The sequence below is a fragment of the Meles meles genome, chromosome 16 (assembly GCF_922984935.1).
Source record: "Meles meles chromosome 16, mMelMel3.1 paternal haplotype, whole genome shotgun sequence".
Lineage (NCBI taxonomy): Eukaryota > Metazoa > Chordata > Mammalia > Carnivora > Mustelidae > Meles > Meles meles.
The window spans coordinates 58,666,917-58,674,222 of NC_060081.1; the positions used below are offsets into that span (position 1 = coordinate 58,666,917).

A 7,306-nucleotide genomic window follows, 5' to 3' on the forward strand; every position below is an offset into this window, starting at 1 on the left:
ACACATAGACCCTTCCTCTCTCTCCTCTGCCACTGAAGGGGGCCTGACAGGTGCAACAATATAGTGTCCCCCTCCCCACGCCCTTCAAAATTCATCTAAGTATCCTGGTGCCTCCTGCCCAAGAAGAACTTTCCGGTAGTGCGCCCTTAGAGACCACACTGTGTTGTTTTGGTTTTGGCAAACAGCTTTGTAAAGTGTGTTATACGCCCCCCCCCCAAAAGTATAAAGTATGAATTAGTTGCCAATTTTTTAACATTGGGAGAGTTCCCATGGAAACCCATATTTCTAGGTTCTCTTGAAAAATGACCAGGTCTGGCAAGTGAGCGTATGTTGTCCTATAGCCATGGGTGGGCAAGCTGGATGTTAACTGCCCTCTTTAGATGGTGTACGTTCTCCAGGCCAACATCCATCCCCGCCCCTGGTCCACTTCAGTTGTTCTGCCAGTCTGGTGTCTGACTCACTTTTCTCAGCGATCCAGGATCATCCCAATGACCACTGGTTGCCAGTCTCATTGGCACAGTGGCCACTGAGTTGTTGCCCCTATGCTAGATGTCCCCCCATTGCAAGACTTCCTGTGTTGCTTATAATGTACCTATCTTCCAGTTGCCCCTGGGATCTGAAAATGCAAGCATTAAAAATAACCCCTTAGGAGTGTCTGGCTGACACAGTCAGTAGAGCACGCGATTCTTGATCTCAGAGTTGTGAGTTCAAGCCCCAAATTGGGTGTGCAGACTACTTAATAAAATCTTTATAAAAAATAATAATAACCCCTGAAACTCAAGCTTCCTTGAGCCTTGGATCCTTGTAGCCTCCCTTTGAGGTGGACAGAGCTGGAATTATTACGCTTTTGACAGAAGAGTAAACAGGGATAAGGCCTTGCCAGAAGCATCCCGGAGTCAGCAGGGGACAAAAGCCTGGGGCTTTAAAGCTACCGGGGAGATAGGGAATTTGACGCAGCAGCAGTCATGTGGTTCGAGGGTCAGATGATAAGGATTGTGCTCTGAGATCCTGGCTCCTGGGGGTGGAAGAGGAGGGTCCAGAGGGAGGACAGAGAGCTTGGCACCCCTGCCCTATGGTGCTCTGAAGCTAAATGTTGGTCGGTCTCTGCCAGTTATCTACCGCTGTATAGCAACCCCCACCACTCCCCCGTGCTTAGTGGCATGTAACAACAATAATCATTACTACTGCCTTTTGGTTTGGGGGTTAATGGAGCTCAGCTGGGCAGTTCTTGCTCTTGATTTCTTTCGCAGTTGCGGTTAGGTGGTGGCTGGACTGTGTCATCTTAAAGGCTTCCTCACACACATGGCTGACAGTTGGTGCGGGCTGCCAGCTGGGACCTCCGTGAGGCTGTCAGGAGGAAACCTGCACGTGGCCTCCCCATGTGGCCTGGGCTTTCTCCTAGCATGGTAGCTGGGCTCGTCGGGGGAGTGTCCCAAGAGAAAGCCAGGCGGGATGGGTGTCACCTTTTATTTTTTTAACTGTTTCTTTTTGGGGTTTTTTGGTTTTTTTTTTAAGATTTTATCCATTTATTTGAAAGAGAGAGGACAAGCAGTGGGGCAGGGGCAGAGGGGAAATGAGAAACAGACTGATCCCTGACTTACTTTTCTCACCAGCCCAGGATCATCCCAATGAAACCCCCCACTGAGCAGGGAGCACAACATGGGGCTCAATCCCAGGACCCCAAGATCATGACCTGAACCGAAGGCGGACACCCAACTGACTGAGCCACCCAAACACCCTTTTTAACTATTCTTTAAAAAAATTTTTTTTCGGGGCACCTGGGTGGCTCAGTGTGTTAAAGCCTCTGCCTTCAGCTCAGGTCATGATCTCAGGATCCTGGGTTCGAGCCCCTCATCGGGCTCTCTGCTCAGCAGGGAGCCTGGTTCCTCCCTCTCTCTCTGCCTGCCTCTCTGCCTACTTGTGATCTCTGTCTGTCAAATAAATAAAAAAAATCTTAAAAAAATTTTTTTTCTAGTTTTATGGAGATATAATTGACATACAATGCTGTGTAAAGTATACAGGGGTACCTGGGTGGCTCAGTCAGTTAAGCATCTGCCTTAAGCTTCTCCCTCTCCCTCTGCCTGCTGCTCCCCCTGCTTATGCGTTCACTCTCTCTCCATCAAATAAATAAATAAAATCTTTAAAAAAAAGTGTACAATATGATGATTTGACAATCATATGTATTGTGAAAATATGAACACAATAAAGTTAGTTAACTGTATAGCTATCATTCACCTCACATAATTATCAATAATTTTTTCTTGTGAAGGTAATGGTAGTGATGAGAACCTTTAAGATCTACTCTCTTAGCAACTTTCAAGTATAAGTATAGTATTGCTAACTATAGTCATCATCTTTTTTTAAAAATTCTTTTTATTTATTTGACAGAGAGAGACACAGCAGGAGAGGGAACACAGGCAGGGGGGTGGGGGAGAGAGAAGCAGGCTCCCTGCTGAGCAGAGAGCCTAATGCAGGGCTGGGTCCCAGGACCCTGGGATCATGACTGGAGCTGAAGGCAGACGCTTAAGGACTGAGCCACCCAGGCACCCCTATAATCACCATCTTGTAATACATTCCACAACTTATTCATCTTCTAACGGGAAGTTTATGTCCTCTGACCAACATCTCCCCATTTCCCCCACTCCCAAACCCTGGCAACAACCATTCTATTCTCTGTTTCTCTGTGTTTGGCTTTTTGAGATTCCACATACAAATAAGACCTGCAGTATTTGCCTTTCTTTGTCCGACTTATTTCACTTACAGTGCCCTCAAGTCGGTCCATGTTGTCCCAAATGGCAGGATTTCCTTCTTTTCTTTTTTCCAAAGATTTATTTATTTTAGAAAGATAGAGAGAAAGAGCCCATGAGTGGGGAGAGAGACAGAGGGAGAGGAAGAGAGAGAATCCCAAGCAGGTTCCGCACGCAGCACAGAGCCTGATGGAGGGCTCCAGCTCACAACCCTGAGATCATGACCTGAGCTGAAACCAAGAGTCGGACACCTAACTGAATGAGCCACCCAGGCGCCCTAGGATCTCCTTCTTTTTATGACTGGATAATATTCCGTTGTGTGGGGAAAAGTGGCATATTTTTTTCTTTATCCATTCATCCATTGATGGACAGTCAGGTGTTTCCATGTCTTGGCCATTTTTTGGTATCACCTCTTAGGATCTAGCCTTGGAATTGATATTGGCATCCCTTCCACCACACTGATATTTGAAGCAGTCACAGAGACCCACTCAAGTTCAAGAAAAGGGGCCATAGTTCGATTGGAGAGTGACACGGCTCTAGAAGAGCATGAAGGATGGGAGCTATTGATGTGGTCATTTTTGAAAAATATATTCTACCACACCCAATAAGGAGGTGGGGAGCTCTGGAGTCAGATGCCTGGGTTAAAATCCCAGCAATACCCTTTATGGCTCTGAGTCTCATTTCCTCATCTATAAAACGAGACTAAAAATAGCACCTGTTTCATGTAATTTCTCTGAGGATTGCATGAGTCAAGGTCCCAAAGGTCCAAAGGCCAGGTACCTGGCACATGGCCAATGTTCAGTCGCTATCACTGTCATCATGCCAAGCTCTGAGGAGCGGGGGTCACCACCCCAGGCCATTGCCTGTTTATATGTGTCTGAGGAAGCCTGGAGGTATGTTCAAGGATGGATGTGTGTGCATGGACCCACATGCCCAGAGAAGCTGAATAAGTGTGTATGTGTGTCAGTATGAGGACTTACCTAGGTGGGACCTTGAGTGCAGGCCTGCCCATGCATGGGGGCGCCTTCAGGACAATGGGAGTGTGTGAGGTTGTGAGACTGGGGAGTGAGAATGACTGAGGGTGAGTGTGTTTAACAGCTGTGCACAATTAGTAATGGATGGGGGCAGATGGAGCCGTGAGGATCCATGAGAGTGTGGGATATGGCCAAGCGTGCGTGTTAGATCGTGTGTGCCTATGTACATGAGCCCACGTGTTTTCTGAATTATATGTGTCTGTGCTTGATGCTTGGGAAAAAGTGAGAAGATGTAGAAACAAAGAATGCTTTCAAACCTTCCCAGGGATGTTTGAATCAAATGAACCCTTGGGGACTGTGACCAGCTGGAAAGACTAAGCAAGCCAGGTGGAGGGGGGTGGAGAAAGGCTTTTCTGAGGTTCCTAATCACACTTGGGCTGAGAACCAGGGGCCCTGTTAGGGCCAACGGCTTCCCCCACACAGTTGTCTCTTCAGCTTGGATGTCAGATCCACACCTGGGCCCTCTTCCTCCTCATTCCCACCACTTAGTAGATCATTTGTTCATTCATTCAAAAAAAATTTTTAGTCAACTAGTTTATTCTCTTTTTTTGTTTTAATTTTAATTCTAATTAATTAATCCTAACTAATTAATTTTTAATTTGTAGGTTAGTTAACATACAAATGTATGAAGCACTTCATGAATTTGCTTGTCAACCTTGAACACGGGCCATGTTAATCTTCTCCATATTATTCCAGTTTTAGTCTATGTGCTGTCAAAGTGAGCTAGTCATTCAGATTTTTATTGGATACCAGGGCACCTGGGTGACTCAGTCATTAAGCATTCGCCTTTGGCTCAGGTCATGATCCCAGAGTCCTGGGATTGAGCCCCGCATCGGGCTCCCTGCTCTGCGGGAAGCCTGCTTCTCCCTCTCCCACTCCCCTTGCTTGTGTTCCCTCTCTTGCTGTCTCTCTCTCTCTTTCAAATTAATAAATAAAAACTTTTTTTAGATTTTATTTATCTATTTGACAGAGAGAGATCACAAGCAGGCAGAGAGGCAGGCAGAGAGAGAGGAAGGAAAGCAGGCTTCCCGCTGAGCCGAGAGCTCAATGTGGGGCTGGATCCCAGGACCCCGAGATCATGACCTGAGCCAAAGGCAGAGGCTTTAACCCACTTTAAGAGCCACCCAGGTGCCCCCAAAATCTTTTTTTTTAATGTTGAAACATTTACTGAATATTTACTGTGGACCAGGAACTTTGCTAGAGGCTGGGGATAAAACCCCTGTCCTAGAGAAGCCAGTGTCTTAGTTGGAGGGGATATTATATATACAAACACATATATCATGGACAAATGTCACATCAAGTGGTGGTGAGGGCCGTGAAAAAAAAAAATCAGAGAGATGGGTGTGACTTGGGAGGTGGGAGATCTAGAAAGGAAATCAGGGAGTCCTGTTTAGGGAGCAGAGAACTGAGTGTCAAGGGGAAGACAAATACTTTAGGCAAAGGGAACAGCAAACACCAAGACCTTAGGTGAGAATGCGTCTGGTACATTCCAGGAATGACGAGGAGACCGGTGAGGCTGCAGCGAAATGAACTAGGAGCAGAGGGCAGGAAACTGGGTCATAAAGCTGCCAGGAGATGAAGAGTCACAAGCTTCAGCAGGGAAGGCGGACTCTCCTTCCTTTCCTTTGGCTTCTCCACCACCCTTTCGTGTTCCTTTCCTGCACCTGCTGTGTCAGCTCACCGTGGACTGGTGGTATAAAACAAATGAAATTTTTTCTCGCAGAGGTATGGAGACCAGAGTCCAAAATCAAGGTGTCAGCTGGGCCACACTCCCTCTGAAAGCTCTGGGAGAGAGAACGCTTTCTTGCTTCTTCCAGATTCTGGTGGCTCTTTGGAGTTCGCTGGTTTATGGCCACATCCCTCCAATCTGTCTCTATCTTCCCATGGCCGCCTCTTCTCCCTCTGTCTCTTCTGTCTTCTTGTCTCTTCTGAGGATACTTCTCATTGGATTTAGGATTCAGGGTCCATCCAGATAAACTCATCACGAGATCCTTAATTGAATTGCACCTGCGATTTACAGGTTCTGGAGCGAAGACATAGCTATATCTTTGGAGGGGCCACGGTTCAACCCAACGCAGTTCATTTTTCTAGAATCTAAAGCAGATCAAGTAGGGCCTCTGTGGATTTCAGTTTCCACCTTTATTGAAGAGGACAATGGCACGGATTCCTGAGGTTGTCAAGGGGGAAAGGTGAAGTCATGAATAAAAAGGTGCCCCAGATATGTAGGTGCTCCATATTGAATTGTTACTATTGGGGGGTGTCCCCATGAAATTAGTCACTTTATCAAGTTTCTTGAGCTTCTGTTGAGTGTAGAGCCTCTACTAGTCACCATGGGAGCTGAAAAGGAAGGGGCAGGCCCAACACCAGATCCCCCTTCCAACACTGCTCTGGCTGGCAAAAAGTACCCACCACCCTCACCTTTCCTGATGGTTAATTTTATGTGCCACCTTGATTGGGCCACAGGGTGTCCAAATTAAACGTTCTTTCTGGGTGTCTCTGTGTGTTTCCAGATGAGAGTAGCATTTGAATCAGTGGACTCGGTAAAGGACATTGTCTTCCCCGATGTGAGTAGACATCATGCAATCCACTGAGGGCCTGAATGGAGCAAAAGGTGGAGGATGGGAGGGCTTATTCCCTTCCTTATGGCTTGTTTGAGCTGGACATTGATCTTCTCCTGCCCTTGGACAGAATTACACCGCCAGGTTTCCTGGGTCTCCAGTTTGAGGATGGTAGATCATGAGACTTCGTCCCTGTAATCATGTGAGTCAATTCCTCAAGTAAATTTCTCTCTCTTTTTCAACATGGATGAATCTCAGTACTAAATTGAGTGAAAGAAGGCAAACAAAAAAAGAGTACATGCTGCATAACTCCACTTGTATGAAGTTCAAGAATAAGCAAAACTAGTGTACGTTTGTAGAAATTAAGACAGTTGTTACTTTGGCAGAGGGACTGGGGACTCTTAACTGGGAAGGGACATGAAGGAGCCATCTAGTGGTCTGAAAATAGTCTGGGTAGAGGTTACATGGTTTTGACAAAAGTAAAAATGCATGAAGCTGGACACTTAGGACAGCTGCATTTTATTTACTTAAATGTACTGTGTTATATCTCCATCACAACATTAATAAGGCTGCCAAAACCAAATGTTGACAACAGTGAGGAGTACCAGGACTTCTCATGCTTTGTTAGTAGGGGAAAAGTAGATACACATAACCTCTCTGGGGAGTCAATTAGCAGTAACTTGCCAAGTTGAAGCTGTGCATGCCCACCAATTCCATTCCCAAGTCTACACCTGAGAGAATATCACACATGTGCTCAAGAAGATGTGTACAACATTGTTTATTGCATCGTTGTTTGTAAATGTGATATATTAGATACAACCTGAGGGTCCATCACCAGGATAATAAGATGTGTTATACTCGTGTAATGTAATTACACATACCAGGTGGGTTAGAGAGAAGAGGTAGAGAATCATAGGTGGTAGATCTAGAAGGGCCTCAAAGATCAAGTCCATGCTCTATTTTAGCC

General features: G+C 46.0%; 1 non-coding gene across 1 annotated transcript; it reads right to left on the minus strand.

Annotated features, from left to right (window-relative positions):
- Positions 1–4,400: 4,400 nt before the first annotated feature.
- Positions 4,401–4,505, minus strand: LOC123927333. Its single transcript, XR_006815419.1, has one exon. It is a non-coding gene; the product is annotated as a U6 spliceosomal RNA (small nuclear RNA).
- Between the last annotated feature and the right edge of the window lie 2,801 nt (positions 4,506–7,306).